Here is a 22,230-nt window from a genome sequence, read left to right as displayed (position 1 = left end):
CGTAGTATAATTATTATTGTGGGTAATTTCTATAAAAAAGTTCTCAACTTATGTCACGTCGTGCGAGAACAACCTAATCAAAATTCTAAGTTGACAAAATTTGATAGAAAATACTGACAATTTTATGAATAGACTGAGGTTTTCAAATAAAAAAGGTAGAAGAATTTTATTTTTTAATTTTTAGATATAAAGACTAATTCTCAATTTTTTTCAAATTACATGGACTAACAACAAATTTTAACCTAAAAAAAATTGTTATAAAAGTAATTTTGGACAAAATTTTATAGAAAAAATGTAATATAGTAGATTAAATATTATTCTTTTTCTTAAGTTTTAATTGTGATAAATAAAATTTAAATATTACGTGAATTTGGAAATCATGTTCACTTTGATACTTTTACTTTTATTTAGTTCATTTGACATTGAAACTTCACAGCTAGGTTTATTAGAGCCCCTTAACTTGAAAAATATAAAAAGTTTGATGATGTGACACTCTAAGATTTTAACACATTATCACTTGAAAAAAAAAGTTATATAAAATCTCAAGTGATGATGTGGTACAATATCAAAGTGTCACATTCAGTGTTTTAATCACTGGATCAGTGTTTGAACAGGTCAGACCACCACTTCCCAATTCAACTAGTTCGATCAATTTGACCGTCAACCAATCAATTAAATAATTAATTAAAAATTCATAAAAATCTCAAAAAATAGAAATGATTTTTTTATTAAATTGGTTCAACATGTTCAATCGCTAAATGTTCTCTTATTTTTCAAGTATTACCAATTTCAAGCAGTTTCCAAGTCAATCGATTCAACCCCTTTGTTTGACCCGTTATATCGATTAGTTCTCACTCTAACCGATCCGATCCTATTCTAGGAACACTTGTCACCTCATTAAATCTTGACAAAATCTAAATTTAGGAACCAAAATGGATCTAATTGCCAAGTTTAAGGACAAAACAGTAAAAAACGTACAAATACCAAAGTTGACCTAGTTGCAAAGTTCTAAGGCTAAAATTTATATTATCCCTTAGTTATTATTAGACTTTATTCATTGTTTGACCTTTGAACTATACGCATTTTCCCATATTGGTACCTAATTTTTTTTTGTCCCATTTTGGTACTTGAATTATAGTTTCGCTACACCTTTTGGCCTATACTGTTAATAGTGTAAAAAATAGCAACCAATTAGAACACAACACGTGTCCCATTGACCGTTGATGTGGATGATGACGTGGTTGTTGGTTGTGTTGACTGTGTGTTGACAAGACCAAAAAATTGTTAAAAATATTAATAATCGTAAAAAAATATTTAAAAATTGTAAAAAAATTAAATATTGTTAAAAATATTTTAAAATTGTTAAAGAGATATTGAAATTATACAACATTATTTAATTTTTTAAATATTATTAAAAATCATAATAATTTACAAATAAAATTCTTCTTATAACCTCCCCAACCTGGCCTAGTTGTTGGACCCGAATTCAAGAGATTACATCGCCACCGAGATGGCCTAATACGATCGAAGTTTTTAAAACATTTGTTTATTTTTTAAGAAAACTTAGTCTATTTTTAAAAAAACTCACGGGTTATCAAAAACCTATTTAATTTTGGTTTCCTATGTAACGATGACTACTTTTAAGAAAACTTATTTAATTTTTTGATTATTTACTACTTGATACTTAGTCATAAATTAGCAGCGGAAAAGTGATAATAGTTTAAATTTTTAATAAAAACTGAAGTTCATACATAATTAATTAATTTTCATATTTTGATATCCTAAAATTAATTAAATGTCATGCATGTTAAAAGAAAACAAAACCTAAGTCCCATGCCACGGTTCGAAATAAAACATTACGATCTTTGAATAATAATAGGATATCAAATAATAACTTAAGAGTATTGTAGTAATTAAAATTGAGTTGAGACCCTTCAAATGCCATGTCTGTGTCTTAACCTTGTGGTTATATGTAAAGATGGAAATAAAAGGAGGAGTGAGGTATGAAACTTAGTGTGAGTTACGTTGCAAGGGAACAAGTGCAAACAATAGACAAGTCAAGCAGAATATCAACTAATAGAACAAATCACAATTTATTAGTAATATAGAATATTGGTAATTTAGAACAACTAATCAACAGAATATTTCAATACTCATAGCCATGTAATTACTTATGAATGCAATGCAAGTTTGGTTTAACAGTAGAAAGGTCCTACCCCACAGCTACACACCAAAGTTAGGATTTCTACTGACGTCCTCTACTTTCACACCATGTTGTGGATAAACCACTAATCATTGCAGATGAACTGCTAATGATAAATTTACTGGTGGATGAACCATCTGTCTGTGTAGATAAAAGCTACTAATACGTTGTAGATAAACCATTGGTTGAACAGATGACTGTCTACTAGAATACTGGTGGATGAACTATCCATTTGTGCATATAAAAGCTACTAATATGTTGTCGATAAACCAATGGTCGAGCAGATGAATGCCGACTAGAATACACTGTTAAGCCACTGGTCAAGCAGATGAATTGTCGACTACTTCTTTTGTTCAAACGTCCCACCCCATGCAATGTAACATAGTATGCTATAACAATTAAGTACAGTAGCATTAACATCTTTATATCAAGTATATATAGTAGCAATTATTATGCTTATAACATATCGTAACAGTAGCAACAAACTTGCTTACCACATGTTCTATTTAACAGTAACAATAACATGTATCTCATGCAATTAGTATCATCGTGGTTTTGCATAAAAATATCAGTACATCAAAAATATATTGACAGTAGATATGTAACAATCACATATCATGCATTCACAATAACGATTCAATCAATTATATAATGGATTCTAGCATTATTCAGATTATCAGGGCTTAATTGAATACATTAAAACACTAAAAATAATTTGGGAACCAATCAGGGACTAAACTTAACATATCATAAAATTCTGGGAAAAAACTATAAAATCTGAAAAATAGGGGCACATGACTATGTGGCTGGGCCATATGGAAGGGTTACATGGCCGTGTGGCCAGACCATGTAGAAGGGTTACACGGCGTGTGGCCAGACTGTGTGGAAGGGTTACATGATTGTATGGCCAGGCTACGTGGAAGGGTTACAAAGCTGTTTGGCTAGACCATGTAATAGGCTGAGATCGTGTGGTTTACGAACTGCACTGGTGTTTCCAGGGCAGATGGCTGTGTGGTAGGCCGTGTGGTCCACACGTCTATGTGGTATACCGTGTGGAAGGGTTGTGCCTGTGTAAAAAGTGACTATCTTAGGATTTGAAGAGGGACATGGCCATGTGGTCCACTCGTATAGCAGCCTATGTGGTCCTATCCTGGGCACGATTTTGCCTTTCACTTGTAAAAGAACACGCACTTGTCTTTTGGGCTTTTGAACGATGTTCCTCACATCCAAGTCTAATTCAGGATACTTAGAACGAGTCTTTCAATTGACAAACACGTGAAAATTATTAACAATCTTCAAGGAAATCAAGATTTTGGGAAAGATCGACAATATTTGTAAAAAGATCATATAATCAATCTTGAAATTATCGAGAATAGAAACCTACGGGTATTTTGAGATCTAAAAGTTGAAATTGAGATATTTTTATCGATTCTTGGCAATGTTTAAGTTGAGATTCGACGATGTTACTTTAAATCAATTAGAAGATCGCTTGAACGAGGTTCAATCTCAAACTCGGGATCAAAATAAAATTTCTAGCTATGTAAAGAAAATAATTAAAAAATGGAAGATGAAAAAGAAATAGGGGAAGAAATAGGAAAAAATAAAAGAACTCAATTTAGTGTTGAACAAGAATTAGAATCAATTTATAATCAGGAAAAGTTATTAAATACGTAGAGTTTCAAAATTGGAATTGGGCAAATTGCCCTTGTTGCCATAAAAAAATTGGGAAGGGAGAGTGGCATGACTTAAACTAGGGATGCAAAGGGTAAAGAGAGTGTCTAACCATTGGACTGCTACCCATTCTTAACTTATTTCTACCACATTTAATATCTATACTAGGTTGAATTTGTTCCTTAGTTGCTTAAAAAATGGAAGAAAATTGAAAGAGTGCGGTTTGAACCTAAGATCTCTTAGAGATTAATCCAGCTACATACCTATCAAGACTAAGCCATTTCCTGGTGCTTAATTAAATTTCTAACCATATGTATTTTAGGGTGTTACAATTCTTCTTCTTCAATTTTCTCTACAAATTTCGGAAGAATACAAGGAGATTTTTTGTGTTGTCATCTACTTTCATCTATTGATTTATTTTGGAATTATTGTTTTTAGATTATGTTAGAGTTGAGTGACTCGAATCCTTGTTAAAATGAAATATAGTTGCAAAATAAAATAAAAGTAAAATCCATATAAAACTGTATTTCTTTTATTTTACATTAATTAGAATAAGGTTTTTCAACCTTACTACACTATCTATTTGGAATTTATTAGAATAAGGTTTTTCAACCTATAAATAGATGTAGTCTAAACTCTTCTTTTATCATTCAAATTCGACATTAGTGAATTTTCTTCTCCTCTGCCTGTGGTTTTTTCTAAAAGTGTTTCTATGTAAAATCTGTGTGTTTTTATTTTTCTTTCTTTTTGTTTTGCGATCATTCTATATTGTCATTGTCGACGTTAGTTCTAAAAATTGGTATTAAGAGCTTTTTGGGTTGCTTGTCTCGATCACGGTAATGGTGACAATGAAGTATGATACCGCTGTTAGATCAAGACACTAGATTTGTATTGTGGCCGGTAAAGATGCGGCAATTCTTGTGAAGATGGATTTGGAGGATGCCCTTCTTGGGTTAGATAGGTTGTATTCGACATTGACGAATAAAGGGAAGAAGCATAAAGATCGAAAGGTTTTAACGCACTTATAGTTGCATCTATGAAATGAAATTCTACAGGATGTACTGAAGGAGAAGACCGACACTGCATTATGGAAGAAGTTGGAGCAGTTATGCATGTCGAAAACCCTAACCAGCAAGTTTCATATGAAGAAACATCTTTATTCTTATTTTTTGGAGCAAGGTGTATCTATGCACTGACACTTAAATGTGTTTAAAGAAATTGTCTCGGATTTATAGGCCATCGAGGTTCAATATGATAAAGAAGATTTAGGGTTAATTATACTTTGTTCGTATCCCCTGTCTTATTCAACCTTTAGAGATACAATTTTGTATAGTCACAAATCTCTCATAGTTGATGAAGTTTATACTTCCTTAGCCTCGTATGACAAGATGAAACATCTTGTGGCTGGATTCGACTCTCAGATGAGGGTTTCACTATTTGTGAGAGACAAGAACAAAATATTGTTGATAAAAGTGAGAAAAGACAGGAACAAAATCCTCGCAGTAAATTTAAGGATAGATTGAGATCTTTAAATAGAGGTAAAATATATAATTTCTACAAAAAGAAAGGGTACATTAAGTCTGTGTGCTATAATTTGTAGAACAAGATCAAAAAGGAGGCTGCAAATCAAAAGAGAAAACAACTAGAACAATCATGTGAAGATAATGTAGTAGAAGAGTACAGTAATGGTGAACTTCTAGTTACTTCTATTGACAAATCTAAACTAAGCGAGGAGTGGATCCTCGATTTTGGCTGCACTTTCCATATGAGTCCCAATTGGGATTGGTTTACAACTTATGAAACTATGTCTGAAGATGTTGTTTTGATGGGAAATAATGCTTTATGTAGAATTGTAGGTACTAGCATGATCAAAATTAAGATGTTCGATAGAGTCGTCAAAACCACTTAATGTCGTAGAACATGTACTAGAATTGAAGAGAAATTTGATTTCGTTGAGTGCTCTTGATTCAAAAGGGTACAAGTACACAGTTGAAAGTGGGGTTCTAAAGATTAGCAAGGGTTCCCTCTTTGTGATTAAAGGGTAGAGAAAGACTGTCAAGTTATATGTTCTGTAAGGTTCAACTGTTACTAGTGATACAGTCGTCACTTCCTCTTCCTTGTCAGATGATAATGTTACTAGAGTTTGGCATATGAGTCTAAGGCATATAAATGAGAATGACATGATAGAATTAAGCAAAAGAGGACTTTTTGATGGACAAGGCATTAACAAACTAAAGTTCTTTGAGCATTTTGTTTTTGGAAAGAAAAAGAGAGTTCGGTTCACTAGAAGAATCCATAACACGAAGGGATGTTGTATTATGTTTATTCTGATCTTTAGAGACCATTTTAAGTGTGTTCGAGGGGTGGAACAAATTTTATGCTGACTATTATTAACAATTTTTCGAAAAAAGTTTGGGCATTCTTCTTAAAGTAGAAAAGTGATGTATTGTCCACATTTAAGAATTGAAAGATTATGGTCGAGAAGCAGACAACAAAATAGAGAAAGCACCTCCACGCAAATAATGGTTTGGAATTATGTTCTGATGAGTTTCATGAATTCTACAAATCAGAAGGGGTCGTGAGACACTTAACAGTTTGTCATACTTCAAAGCAAAACGGTGTTGTAGAACGAATGAATAGAACAATCATGGAAAAGGTTCGATGCATGTTATCGAATGCTCATTTTCTGAATACATTCTAGGCTAAAGCGGCCTCTACAACATGTTTTTTGGTTAACCAATCTCCGTCCATTGCCATTAAGAAAAAGACTCCACAAAAGGTATGGCCTGGTACTCCAGCTGATTATTCTAGTTTGAAGATTTTTAGTGTCCTGCATATGCTCATGTTGATAATAGGAAATTGTAGCCTAGATCTATTAAATGTGTTTTTTTTGGTTATAAGGCTAGTGTTAAAGTGTATAGGTTATGGTGTCTTGAAATGAGGAAAGTTGTAATTAGCAGAGATGTTATTTTTGATGAAACTGCTATGCTGCCTAAGTTACCTCTTAAAGAATTTTTCAATAAAGACCAACAAATTTCAATCACACATGTGAAGTAGGTGGAGCTTCAGATTGATTTAAGATCTACAATAGAGTCTACTTCTTAGGTTAAAACAGAAACTCAGAGTAGAGTTACTTCTTCACCACAATTAGCGTCATAATATTCTATTGCCAAGAACAAATCTAGAAGAGAAATTAAACCTTCAAAAAGGTACACCGAGGCTGACTTGGTTGCTTATACTTTAAACGTGGTTGAATATATAGATGAAAATCAAGAGCCATCTACTTATTTCAAGGCAGTTAGCTATGAAGATTTAGAAAAGTGGATGATTAGCATGCAGGAAGAGATGGAATCGCTACATAAGAACAGAACATGGGATCTAGTGAAGCTTCCTAAAGGTAAAAAAGGATGTTAATTGTAAATGAGTGTTCAAGAAGAAATAAGGGTCTACGAGTTGCAAAACCCATATATAAAGCAAGGCTAGTTCCAAAAGGTTACAGTCAGATTCTAAGTGTAAACTTCATAGATATTTTTTCTCTAGTTGTAAAACATAGTTCGATTTGAGACTTGCTTGGTATTGTGGCCATGCATGATTTGGAGCTTGAGCAGTTATATGTAAAAACAACATTCTTGCATGGAGAAATTAAGGAGGATATTTACATACAACAACCAAAGGGTTTTACAGTCTCAGAAAAAGGTGGACTATGTTTGCTTGCTGAAAAAGTCCCTTTTATGGCTTGAAATAGTCACCAAGGCAGTGGTATAAGAGGTTTGATTCATTTATGACTGCTCATAATTTCAAAAGAATCAACTTTGACAGATATGTTTACTTTAATAAAAAAGGTGATGGTTCTTTTGTATATCTACTCTTTTATATTGATGACATGTTGATAGCAGCCAAAGATAAAGGAAAGATAAGAAATGTTAAAGCCCAATTTAGTGAAGAATTTGAGATGAAAGATTTAGGGGAAGTAAAGAATATGCTTGGGATGGTGATTCTCAGAGATAGAAAAGCATGTAAAGTGTACCTAAGCCATAAAGGGTACATTAAGAAAGTTCTTTGTAGGCTCAATATGTAGAGTGCCAAGCTTGCTAGTACTCCATTAGTAGCCCACTTCAGACTTTCATCAGCTTTGTTTCCGCAATCTGATGATGAGATTGACTACATGTCACGTGTTCCATATTTAAGAGTAGTGGGATCTCTCATGTACATTATGGTTTTCTCACGTCCAAATTTATCATATGCAATCAGTGTAGTTAGTAGATATATGTTGAATCCCGATAAAGAACACTGGAAAGCAGTTCAGTGGATTTTAAGATACTTATGAGGTACTACTGATGTTTGCTTACAGTTTGGAAGAACTAGAGATGGAGTCATTGGGTATGTTGATTCTGATTTTGCTAGAGACCTTGATAAAAAAATATCTCTTACAAGGTATGTCTTTACTATTAGGGGTTGCACAATTAGTTGGAAAGCCTCTTTGCAAACTACAATTGCTTTGTCTATTACTAAAGCTGAGTACATGGAATTACTGAGGCTTGTAAAGAAGCTATTTGGTTAAAGCGACTCTTTGGTGAACTCTGTAAATACCTTTAGAGCTGTACAGTGTTTTGTGATAGCCAGAGTGTCATTTTCCCTACGAAAGATCAAATGTTTCATGAGAGAACAAAGCACACTGATGTTCGGTATCATTTTGTGCATGATATTATTGTTCATGGAGATATTGTTGTGAGAAAAGTTAGTATTCATAAATATCGTGCAGATATGATGACTAAGTCACTTTCTATAACCAATTTTGAGCATTTCTTGGACTTGGTTGGTGTTCATTGTTGAAGAACACCCTTTAAGAGGTTCCGTTGAAGAGGTGGAGAACTTGTTCGTTGAGGGTTTGTGGTAAAGAACTTGTTCATTGAGAATTCGTGTTAAGGTGGAGATTGTTAGAGTTGAGTGGCTCGAATCCTTTTTAAATAAAATATAGTGGTAAAATAAAATAAAATAAAATCTATATAGAACTGTACTTCTTTTATTTTACAATAATTAGAATAAGGTTTTTCAACCTTACTACATTTCATCTATTTAACATTGATTAGAATAAAGTTTTTCAACCTATAAATAAATGTAGTCTAAACTCCTCTTATATCATTCAAATTCGACATTTCTGAATTTTTTTCTCCTCTGCCCGTGATTTTTTCTTGAAAGGGTTTCCATGTAAAATCTGTATGTTTTTATTTTTCTTTCCTTTTGCTTTATGATTGTTCTATATTGTCATTGTCAACGTTTGTTCTATAGATTCACAGTCTTGAAACAATAAAAACATATGATTCGATTAAAAATTTATAAGAATTATTTAAAAATTGTGAAATTTTCGATTAAATGCCATTGGTTCACAAATTTTTAATAATTATTTACAATTTTTTAATAACTTTCACAAATTTTAATAATTTTTAAAAATTTTAAATAATGTTTTATAATTTTAAATAACTTTTTAAACAATTTTAAAATAATAAAAAATTAATAATTATTTACAACATTTAATTCTGTTTACAAGTTTTAAATATTTTTAAATATTAATATTTTAAAATATTTTTTACGATTTTAAATAATTTTTGTACAACTATTTTACATTTTTTGGTCTAGTGAACATGGTCAATGCACAATTAATGTGACATCCCGATTTTGGGTCTAGTCAGAACAGTGGTTTCAGACCACAAATCCGAGGTTATAAAATTTATTTTAGTATTATTTTGAGGTCTACAGCATGATAATAGGATTGTGTAAAAATTTTGTGAAAAAACTTTATCGTTTGAATGCTTAAGTTGTGAAAAAGGACTAAATCGCGTAAAATGCTAAAATTTGTGTTCTATTAACTAAATGTGTTAAATAGCTATAGAACTTAAAAGTATAGGTCCTTAATGAATAAATAGGCCATTATATGTGTGAATGGATATACATGGAGAAGAAAAGTCAAAAAGTCAAAGTTGGTAGGGTTGGTATTTGATGACAATAGCTAAATGAATAAAATAAAAGAAAAATGGTCATCTTTCTTCTCCATCTTCTTCCACCGAAATTTTAAGGAGAAAACCCCCATGGAAGCTTGAAATTTTCAGCACAATAAACCCCCTACATGTAAGTCATTTTGGTGTTAGTTTTTGATGTTTTTCATATCCTTGAAGCATGATATAACTATTTCTACCATTATTTTGAGCTAGGGTGTATGTTCAAAAATTTACCCATATGTTTCATGCATGTATTTTGATGATTAATAGAGGAATATGGAAGTTTGGTGTTAGATGAACATATTTTTCTAAACTATTTTTTATGAAAACACCTAAAAGGACTTGTTTGTAAAACTTGTAAAAATAGGTGTTAAAAATATGATTCGATGAAAAATGTGGGTTTTTATAAGAGGGAATATGAGTTAGCTATGCTTGGATAACAAAGAAATTGGCCGCATTTCATTTTACGAGCCTGAGGGTTAAATTGTAATTATGTGAATGTTTAAGGGAAAAACTAAAATTTTGCCAAAATATGATTTATGGGTTGTTTTGAATAATGTGGTAATTAAATAAGTGAAATCTGCTATTATAGATCAAGAAAAACAGAGTTTGGGCCTAGACCGGGGACAGAGTAAAATCTTGGACTAAATCAAATTAATTGTCCATATTTTTGTACCGAGGTAAGTTGTGTGTGATTTATACAACTTTTTATTATGCATTTAGCATTTAATGTTGTATGAATTGCATATTTGTCTTCGTGAATATTATTGATGTTGTTCGATAAAGATTTGCTGTGATAAAAGCCGGTTGAACCTTAGGAATACTTAGGGTATAAAAATTAAGACATTTGGGTTGATGGGATCCCGTATAAGACCATATCTGGGATATGACATCGGCATTAGCATGAGTTATCATGTAAGACCATATCTGGGATATGGTGTTGATATTAGATTTCGTATAGACCATGTCTAGGACATGTCGTCAAAATGAGAATTCGTATAAGACCATATCTAGGATATGGCATCGATCTGAGATTCCATGTAAGACCATGTCTGGGACATGGCATTGGCATCTTATTGTGTATGGTAATTCCAAGTGCCCCTAGTATTCCAAGTGGTTCAACGGGTAGTCCAAGGATTTATCAAAGAAATGACGAGGTATAATCATGTTGAAAGAGTACAGGTATGTACGCCAAGCTAGTAGTTATTGAGATTACAAAATGATAAAACTTCAGTAAGAGGAGAATAAAGAAATTATGATCTTGAGTTTTATTGAATATTATGTAAATTGTATGAGGTAAGGTATGACTACAATGATTATTGAGAATGAGATGAGTCAAGTTATGTTATGTATGTGTATGAAAATGCATATTCTGATTGCTTATTAATTACATGCAAGCTTACTAAGCTTTATGCTTATCCCCCTCTTTTCCATTTTCTTATAGTATCGCCAAGCTATCTCGGGGATCAAAGTGCGTCAGAGGCACGTTCACACTATCAATTGGATTAATTGGGTATAGTTAGTCTCAACATTTTGAGTATTGCATGTGCAGGGACATGGTCTTTTGTTATATGTCATATTGGTCTAGCCAAATGTGTTGGCTTATAATGATAGTTGATTCATTTTGTGTATGGCCATGAGATATGGCTCATAATGATTATTGGGTTGTAAACCTATTTATCTATGTATGTATGTGCCAATTCCATTATGATATGGCCTATGGTTATTAATGATTGAATGTTGATGAATGATGTGTGTGTGTTTATAAGATGGTATGGAAATGCATGCACGCAAGTCTAAGAAATATTGCTTATTTGTATACCTGTGTTGGTAAGATTTGATTTGTCATAATAGGGAGCTTGAACAAGTATAATGTGAGGAGAAGTTGTCATGCATAAGCTATGTTTATGAGTGTTAAAGTATCATTGAAACCATGTATGTGTTTTTATAAATAAGGGTGGTAGTTGGCTTAGAAAATAGCCTTAAAGTTGCCCACACGGGTAGACATACAAGCGTGTGTCTAGATCGTGTGTGACACACGGCTTGCCCTATGGGCATGTGATCCGGCCGTGGAACCCCTGTACCCTAATTAATGCAAAACAGAATGCCCAGTGGTAAACACACAGGTAAAGACACGGTCGTGTATCTCGTCTGTGTAAAAGACACGGCCTCAGAACACGGGCGTGTGCCTAGGCCATGTGAAGTCTGCACCTAAATTTAGAATTTAATTCGACACGTAGCCTAAGGACACAGACGTGTGCCCTGGCTATGTGACCTTATTTGGCTGATGACATCATAGTCAGAGAGTTACACGGGCTGAGGACACAGGCGTGTCCCAAGCCACACGGGCATGTGACTCTCCAAAACATGAAAATTTTCTAAATGTTGTAAAAGTTCCAGAAGTTCCCGGTTTTGTCCCAAATCTTTCCTAATGCATGTTTTGGGCCTTGTAGGCCTGTATAAGGGATGTTAAGTATATGTTTGAATGATCTTAATTGGAACAAAATTTTATGGTCCGATTTTTGGGTTCTTGATTGTGTTCAAGTACAGTAATGCCTTGTACTCTGTCCCGGCTTTGAGTATGGGTAAGGGGTGTTACAATTAACATGGTCAACGGCCACATCATCATCCACATAAATGGTCAATGGAGACATGTGACATTTTTTGATCGATTGTTACTTTTTTTAATACTGTTAATGGCCCAAAAAGTGTAAAGAAATTATAGTTTAAGTATCAAAATAAGATAAAAGAAGTTTAAGTACCAATATAAAAATAGGTATAATTCAGGGGGCAAATAGGGAATAAAGCCTTATTATTATTATTTAGTTTTGGTTGAAGTAAAATGACTTGTTTTTTGTTTAACTAAAATGAAAATGAAAGCAAGAAACTAAATATAGAAGGAAAAGTGATTAAAGAAATGTGCTTGCTTAAAAAAAATGATGAGATGTTGCGAGATTGCCAGTTGAAAAATAAGGTTTGAAATTTAAATAGAAATCTCATATTATATTATCCTCCAAATTTTATATGCCATCAGCATTCGAAGGTAATGCCAAAATGGCCATTACTAGTATTGGTGTATAAACAAAGCCGGCTCTAATGTTTAAAGCACTGTAGAAGCGTCATTTTAATGCTACCTGATGCACTACAAATCCCAAATGGCAGAACTATGGTTAAAACCGCATTTTCTCTATAATCTTTTTTTTCCTTTTTAAAAAATCTTAGGAATTGATAGTTTCTTGGTTGCTCGCTCATGTTCTCTTACCCACAACCCTCAAGTTTGAATGAATCTATCCATAATCACCCCCACTAGTTAATACCCCATTTTCCCTCCTATCCTATTTTGTCCCATTTATTGCTGTTATATTTTTCTAATGTTTTTTTATTATGCATTTCTTGCTTTTGTGGGATTTTTTTTTCTTGATTGAAAGATAAATCTTTTTTTGTATGATCTATTAATATGCTTTTGCTTAGCTGCTTGAGACAAATTGATTGTCTATACTTTCATTCTTTACACCAAGTTAAAATTAGGATAAATATTCAGTTCACTTGAGTTTGGTTTTGGTTTGCTTCTTGTTTTTTGATATTCCTGGTATGCAATCGGCTATGTGCTTCATTACATTAATCCAACAGTATTTTTACTTAATTCTTGGTAAAAATAATGTGCCTCTTGTTGGGATTAATCATATGGACTTGGCTTCTAGGCACTAGCCATAGTCTTCCTTGCAATGTTTCACTAGCTGAATCTTGTCCTGCTTCATTGTATTATGTTCTAAGAACCATGAAAACCCTCGACAAAACACTTGGTTCCATGTAAACCCAAACACTGTTAATTGAACCTCTAATGGTTTCTTGGTCGCTATAACTTGCAGTTGCCTGGATCTCCTTGATGTGTTTAATTGCCATTTGGACTATGGAGTCTCAACTTGAGGATACATGGGATAACATTTCATTAGAGTTCAGGCCATTCGTTGTGAAAAACCCTTGAATGGCACTGATAACACCACGAACCATGAATTTGGATGTCATAAATTGTTGTTTTGGGAATGCATCTACTTTCACATGCAATGTCACAAAGGGAGATACACTTTATACGATATGTTTATGATTTGGTGTAGATCAAAACAAGATTGCTGAGTTGAATAGGATCGAGAATCTAGAGCTTATTCATGAAGGAGATGTGTCTTTATTCCTGAGCTAGACAACGATATGACTTTTTGCAATTCTATTTCCCTTTGATGTTTATAATAGCTAAGCATCTAACATCTTTCTTTTATTTTGCATTTCCATTTGTTCATGTTGAGAATGTGCCTTAGATTTGCTGAATAATAGACTTATAGATCAAGTCTTTAGGAGTTTTTTAGTTTGTGGTATCATTTTACGAGTTGGTTAGGATGTGGTTGGATATATGCAAAATATATTGTATTTTATGTTATGTTTTTAACTTTATAATCTGAACAATGAGTAGATTATGTGTGTGCTTCCAACATATTTGCTTTCACTTTTTCAGTCTTTCATATTCTTTACTAAAATAACAATAATTTGGTATCAAAGCTCTTATATTAAGGGATGTTTGAGTTCAGAGAAACACAAACACCCAAAACCCACAAATAAAAAACCAAACCAGGCACATAAGCCTTAGAAATGGAAGCCTAAGAAATTTTTTTAAAATTTTTAAAATTTTCCTAGGTGCAGGGCTCACATGCCTGTGTGGTCTAGGGACATGCCCGTGTGACCCTATGACACATCCGTGCTATAGGCCGTGTTCGACCTCGTGTAACTCTTTGACTTGTGCCACACGACCAGCCACACGCCCGTGTGAATAGGCCGTGTGATCAATTTAATTTTTTAAAAATTAAGTGCAAGGTTCACACGGCCAAGACACAAGCCCATGTTTTAGGCCGTGTGGCACACACGGCTGAGACACACGCCCATGTCTCTGCCCGTGTGCTTAATTTTGAGCATTTTATTTCTTGAATTTAAGATGTAGGAGACACACAGTCTAACCACATGCCCATGTATCAAGCCGTGTCACACACAGTCTAGACACATGCCCTGTGTCTGCCCGTGTGGACAAAATAAAGCCATTTTTAACTTCATTTCTCACCCAAAATTTTTCCAATATCCTGCACCAAAACTTATATCCAAATACCAACCAATTCAAGCATTATAACATAACCAATTCAAGCATCTAACATAGTATATCATTATATGGATACCTCAATCAAACCATAATATATGTACTCATGATATTACCATAAGATTTCCTTAATAGATATCCCAAAACATAAATCATTAAAAGCCATTTCAAATAGTTAGATTACAAACAACATTTATATGCCAACATTTGGCTAAGTTACCTATACATGCCATTATACCAAAATGAGGTTACTATTTATACCAAAACAAGCTTGTGAATAGTGTGATGATGCTTCAACCTTTCACCAACCTTCGCGAGCTTTCGAGCACTATAAAATAGAGAAAAGTAAACCTAGTAAGCATATTGTGTTTAATAAGTTCATATAACTAAAATTAAACTTATCAATCTCTTTATTAAAATTAAGTATATAATAACATGTTTCCATCAACTTGACAAAATTGCCTAAACACATGCATTTAATCAAGCAAATTAGTAACTTAATTCTCATATACATCAAATAAACATAGATGAGCTCATCATGCTATATTCTTTCAAGACATTATTCATTTCGTCTCATAATTTTCATAAAATGTCAAGTATTTTATCCGTTGAATCATTGAAATTCCAATGGATACTCAAATATACACTCAAGGTGTACAATCAATAACCCATCAATTCATATTCAAGAGTACCCATTAGGGCACATAATCAGTGAGCACGCTCTCGAGCCATATATCACATAACAGGATTACTTGTCTAAGCTAAATCATGTTTCCAAAATATGCTCATAAGAGCTTAATCAGAATTACCCGTCCAGGCTAAATCCTACCTTTACATATGCTCAAGAAAGTTTATATCAAGATTACCAGTCCAGGCTAAATCCTTTCTGTAATGAGGTCAATAGGATTACTCGTCTGAGCTAAATCCTATCAGTAACAAATGTAGGACCTCATTCAATAAGGGAAGTCACATTTATCCATCGAAATTCAATATTCAAACGAAACTTAACCTTTTTCATACAATTTCAAACATGTATTTATTTCCTATATTGTAACATCCATACAATTCACATACAAATAAATCACATTCTATGCAAATACAACATCCAATTCAACATATTTACATGCTCAATTAAGTTACACGAACTTACCTCGACCCTATATATATTTACTAATCCGAAACTTTCTCCTTTCCTCGATCTAACTTTGAATTTGAGTTATCTGGATCTATATAATTGGATTTAATCATCAATTATCACATTTCACATTCAATTGAACTAAATTTACATCCTAGGCAAAATTACCATTTTGTCCCTAAACTTTCCATAAATTCCAATTTCGTCTCTAGGCTCGGAAAATGAAATTCATGCAATCTACTCCTTTTTCCAAGATTAACCAAAATTTCAATATAGAATTTACAGCACATATTTTCTATAAAATTTAGATTTTTTCTTCAATTTTCACAACTAAACAAATTAGTTTCTAAATCATATTTTCATCAAAAATCACTTTCTAAAAGTTGTTTATCTGTCAACAACATTTCGTTTTCTACCATAAATTTATAATTTTTAGCATATTCATCCTTGACATAATTTCTATACTTTGATAACTTTTCAAATTAATCCCCTAAATAGATAGATTAACCTATCCCAGTTTTAAAAATATCAAAATTACTAAAAACCGGACAAGAAAACTTACCCAATTAAGCCAAGAAAGATTATTTTCTCTTTCCTAGGGTTTCCATGTATTTTGGGGAAGAAGATGATATAAATTAATATGTTAATTTCTTTTTAATTATTTATCATCTTTTAGTTACTTCTATTTCCAATTTAGTCCTTGCCTTTTTCTAAATTTCCACGGATGAATAATAAAAAATATCTACTAACTTTTGATTAATGGTCTAATTACCATATAAGGACCTCAAGTTTTGAATTCCATAGCTATTTAATCCTTCTAGCTACGAGAATTCAACTTTAGCATTTTATGCGATTTAGTTCTTATCGTAATTAAACACATAATCAATAAAATTTTCTTATCAGAATTCTCACATGACATCTCTATCATAATACGAACCATACAATAAAATTAAAATAAATTTTATTTTTGACTCAGATTTGTGGTCTCGAAACACTATTTCAGTTTCATTGAAAATGGGCTGTTACAGTAGGCTTCAGAACAAAGGAGAAAGATGAGATAAGAAGAATCAGTAGAAGGTGCTTTTCGGGAAAAGTTTGAAAATTGTGGAGGCAAAGACAAGAAAATTAAAGATAAGAAGAAGAATAGAAAGACCAGCAATAATAACAACATTGAGACATATCCACCATGCCCACACTGTAAGAAGACAAATCACTTGCCAAAGAAGTGTTGGAGGCTTGATATCAAATGTATGAAATGTGGTAGTATTGGGAAAATAGAGTGGGTTTGCAAGTTTCAACAACATGAAAAGGAAAAAGAATCTATTGAGCAACAACAAGATAAGCAACTTCCTGTGGCGACATGTTTCTCTACAAGTAATTGCTCTAGTGATTCCTGATTGATTGATAGCAGTTGCACAAATCACATTACCAATGATGAAACACTTTTTAAAGAATTTGAAAAAACTATCATTTTCAAAATAAAAACTGTAAATGATGAGTTTATTCCAGTTAAGGGAAAAGGAACAGCGACTATTGAAAGTTTAATAGGTTTGAAACACATAACTAGTGTTCTATATGAGCTTAACATTGACCAAAATCTTATCAGTGTTGCGTAGTTGATTGAAAAATTTTCAAGGTCATATTTGAAGACAAATGGTGCTTGATAAAAGACTCAAAAGGCAGAAATGTATTCAAAGTGAAAATAAAAGCAAAAATCTTTTCTTTAAATCTAATAAAGGAGGAGAAAATGAAATTTTTAGGTGCTGAAAAAATGCAGAAATATGGTACAAAAGGCTTGGGCACTTCCATCATGGTGGGTTTCTTTATATACAGAAACATAACTTGGTTCAAGGTGTGTCATAAGTGGAAGAAAAGCTAGCTAATTGTGTGACTTTTTAATACGGCAAGCAAGTTAGAAAACCTTTTCCTCAAACAGCCTGGAGAGCAACATATAAGCTGCAACTTGTACACAAAAATGTTGGAAGACCTCAATCAATATCAGCTTTAAATGGTAGTAAATACTATATTACATTTATTGATGATCATATCAGATTTTTTTGGATTTATTTTCTTAAATTCAAATCTAAGGTTGCTATTTTATTTTGGAAGTACAAGATATGGGTGGAGAATCAAAGTGGTTGTAGGTTGCGCACAATAAAGATCTATGAAGAAGCATGAATAGAACACCAACTCACAACTCTTTATACTCCACAATAGAATGGTGTAAGTGAGAGAAAAAAAACTAAGTATTATGGAGATGGCAAAGTATATACTACAAGAAAAGGAGTTGCCAAAAATGCTCTGGGTAGAAGCTGCAAGCATTGTCTTTTTGTTGTTAAATAGGCTAACAACTAGTGTTGTGTAGGGAAAACTCCATTTGAAGCTTAGTTTAGTTATAAACTAGATTTATAGAATCTGAAAACCTTTGTTTGCCTTTTTTTCTTATGTGCCACATGTTAAAAGAGACAAACTTGATAGGAAGGTAGAATCGGGAGTATTCATTGGATATAACAGATCTTCTAAGGCTTCCAGAACTTTCCAACCATAAATTAGAAAATTTATTATAAGCAGGATGTCGAGTTCATGGAGTATTGAAAATGGAACTGGGAGGAGCCAACAACAAAGTAATTTCCAAAGACTCTACAGTGCCTTAATGACAACATAGATGATGTTTTAGTTTGTGGCACAAGATCTTTATCTAAAATTTATGAAAACTGCAATGTTGTTGTATTTGAGCTTGCCTAGTTTAAAGAAGCTAAGAAGGATGACAAGTAGATTGAAGCAATGAGAGAAGAGTTAAACACTTAGAAGTTGGTGGACAGGCCTCAACACAGAATGGTCATTAAATTTAAATGGGTTTATAGAACCAAACTTAACGAAAATAGTTCTATAAATAAAAACAAACCTAGACTAGTTATGAAGGGGTGCGGTCAAGTGTTTGGAGTGGATTTTTTAGAAAATTTTGCTCCTGTAGCATGCTTGGATACATTCAGGATGTTACTTGCTTTGGCTGCACAAATGGGGTGGAAGATTTATAAGTTGGATGTAAAATTTGCATTTTTAAATGGTTATCTTCAAGAAGAAATAAATGTAGAGCAGCCCGAGGAATTCTAAGTCAAGGGACAGGTGGAGAAAGTCTACATGTTAATCAAGGTCTTATACAATCTTAAATAGGTTCCTAAGGCCTGGTACAGCAAGATTGATGAATATCTTCAAAACCTTGGATTTGTTAAATTTCCAAGTGAAGCTACACTATATGTGAAAAAAAAAACCATATCCTAATTTAATTATAGTTTCTTTTTATGTTGATGATCTTCTTGTTACAAGAAGCAACAAGAATTTCATGGAAGAGTTTAACGCTAAAATGCTTGAAGCATTCAAGATGATAGACCTTGGTTTGATGATGTCCTACTTTTTAGGCATGGAGTTGAAGCAAGATCATGATCGAGTCTTCATATGCCAAAAGAAGTATGAAAAAGAAATCCTCAAGAAATTTCATATCATGGAAGTTTGTAAAAGGACCAGCATACCAATGAATCAAAAGGAGAATGTCACAGCCCAATTTTTTAATGTTATCTTATGTGTGTTTGTTAGAAAGAATGAGTTTTGGTCTAGTGGTTGAGAAGTAGTGTAGCTTCCCTTGAGAGCTAAGTTTGAATCCCCTTTTGGGTATAATTTTTATTTATTGTATTTTTCCCAAAACCCTAGTTATGTCGTCCCTACCTAGAAACCCTAGATATATATTGTATTTTTCTTTTCAGTTTAGCCTTATTTGCTCATTTGTTCACTTTCTCTGTCACCCCCTCTTCCTTTTCTCTTTTTTTCCCCAAATTTCTTTTACTTCATTCTTCTATTATGCAGCCCCTAAGTCCTAATTTCCTTCCATATTTTTCTTTTTTTTCCATCATTATCGTCGTCCAAGTGAATAGCTACAATTGCTGTCATTTTTATCACCATTACCATCCACCATGGTTGTTATTTTTCACATCATTGTCTCCCTTGAAGCCTCTCAATCGCACATCTTTTCTTCTTTATTTGCTATTGTTTTGCACCCTTTTCGTCACAGATCTAATTGGGTAATGTAAGTGCAGTTTTTTAAATCAGATCTATGTCATTTTTCTCCTCTTTTATTTTCTGTAATGGTCGATTAATGCTTGTGTCATGGACGAATCTCTCATGTCCTTTGATTTTTTTGTTTTTTTATTGAAGGTCCAAATCCAAATCATTCAGATTGAAAATAGTATCGGAAGTTGTTTGCAATCCTGTCTTAAGCTAAAATAGAGTAAGTATTGATCTCTATCTCCAAATCTGAAAAGCTGATCTCTTTTTTTGTTTTGGCCAAACCTTATATGGTGGTTAAGGGCTGGTTTTTAACGATTATTCTCTGTGCTGGGTACAAATCTGAGTTAGACCTAATCAGATCCGAGGCTTAGGGGTTGTAAACTTAAGTCTAGTATTGCGGATTTGCAGAAATCAGGTGTGGTTCCTTAACTCATTATGTGATAATTGCTAAAAGCATGTATACGTTATAATTTTGGTGGTTGGTCAAATAGACATGTGTTACTGTGTATGGTCGAATGGTATCGTGTCATTTGGGAAAATGGTCAAAAATGGCAAGGTGGTAAAAGGTGGTGGCTGATTGTAATTGGAGGACTAATTGGTAATGGTCAAAATTTCTAAGGCCTTAACGTGTAATTAATCAATTGTGTGAGTATTGTAAAGGTTCGCCAAATGTATGATTAATGAAATTGGGTTCTTTTTACTATTTTTACTTGACTCGTAGCATGCTAATTGATCTTGCAAAACTAATTGTATGTTTAATATGTTATTGATTGCTATACTTGCATGATAAGTATGCCATCAATACTGTTTTTTTGAATGTATGCAAAGCATACCACTAATACCGTTTTACTGAATGCTTGTTAAGTATGCCACCATAGTGAAACCGGTACTGTTAAAGTATGACCTATTACATTGTTTGCATGTCATACTGGATTGCATGGGTTTGAGATTTATAGGCGAAGAAGGAGTTCCGTGGAGTACCATTGGTTTATCTGCATTATTTATTTGGTAGTATATCTACACCTCTGGAGTATTTTTGGAGTACCGGTGACTTGATCGCAACTTATTGGCAGCTTGTCTGCAAAACTATTGGCAGTTTAACTACATATTGTTATTGGTGGTTCATCCATATCGAGCTACGACTCCTACTATTTTGGTGTATTGGATGACAAATACTGGCAAACTCGTGGTGTGTAGCGGATGGATAGGTAGGATCTTTGCACTGCTTCATATAAGCATGCCCGTGCATATAAATTTTATTTTATTCTTATGATACCATGTTTCATTGTAATTTAAATGTTTGAACATATTTATACTACTTATTCTGTTAAAACTCACACCGAACTTTTTAAATCTCATCCCCATAATTTTATCCTTACAGATAACCCTCAAGGTTAGGTTCAGATTCGGCTTATGGAGGTCCTGTATCAGATTTTCGATTTAATATTATAATTTTTATACATATTGTGACATAGGTTTGATATTCAGAGTTATTTTGGTATTTTGCATGCATTATCGTTAAAATTGGTAAAGTTAGATATTGGACGAACCTACAAATTGGTGTTTATAAGTATGTAATTTTTTTAAAAAAAATGGTAAACTAAGGTCATCATATTTTCCGCTGCACATCTATACTTGAGTTTCTAGAAATTAAATTTAAAATAAAAAATGTTTTCAAAAGTAATAAAAACTTTTATAACTAGATCATAATCAGGCTTGGCATAAGTTAATGTTTTTTTTTAAAAACTAGGAGAAGCCCATTATAGTTTTTCTAGAAAATAAGCAAATGTTTTAAAAAGGAAGTTTCTGAGAATCTGAATGTTTTTCTTTTACTTAACCATTTTGGTGGCCAAATGTAACTCCCTAACCTGACCCAATACCACCAAATGAAACCTTCCAAACTCAGCCTATATGTTATGGTTAAATTCTGAAGATTACATTAGCCACTGAAATGGCTAAGTAAATTCGTTCAATTGAAAAAACACTATTTTGGGTCAATTTAGAAAAACTTGGTGCAGTTGCCTTA

General features: G+C 32.8%; 1 long non-coding RNA gene across 1 annotated transcript; it reads left to right on the top strand.

Annotated features, from left to right (window-relative positions):
* Positions 1 to 19,891: 19,891 nt before the first annotated feature.
* Positions 19,892 to 21,676, top strand: LOC121230626 (uncharacterized). The gene is made up of 2 exons (XR_005928631.1): positions 19,892 to 20,223; positions 20,352 to 21,676. It is a non-coding gene; the product is annotated as an uncharacterized lncRNA (long non-coding RNA).
* Positions 21,677 to 22,230: the final 554 nt, after the last annotated feature.

This window comes from Gossypium hirsutum, chromosome A06, assembly GCF_007990345.1.
Source record: "Gossypium hirsutum isolate 1008001.06 chromosome A06, Gossypium_hirsutum_v2.1, whole genome shotgun sequence".
NCBI classification, from domain to species: domain Eukaryota; kingdom Viridiplantae; phylum Streptophyta; class Magnoliopsida; order Malvales; family Malvaceae; genus Gossypium; species Gossypium hirsutum.
This window is presented reverse-complemented; position numbering and strand designations above follow the sequence as displayed.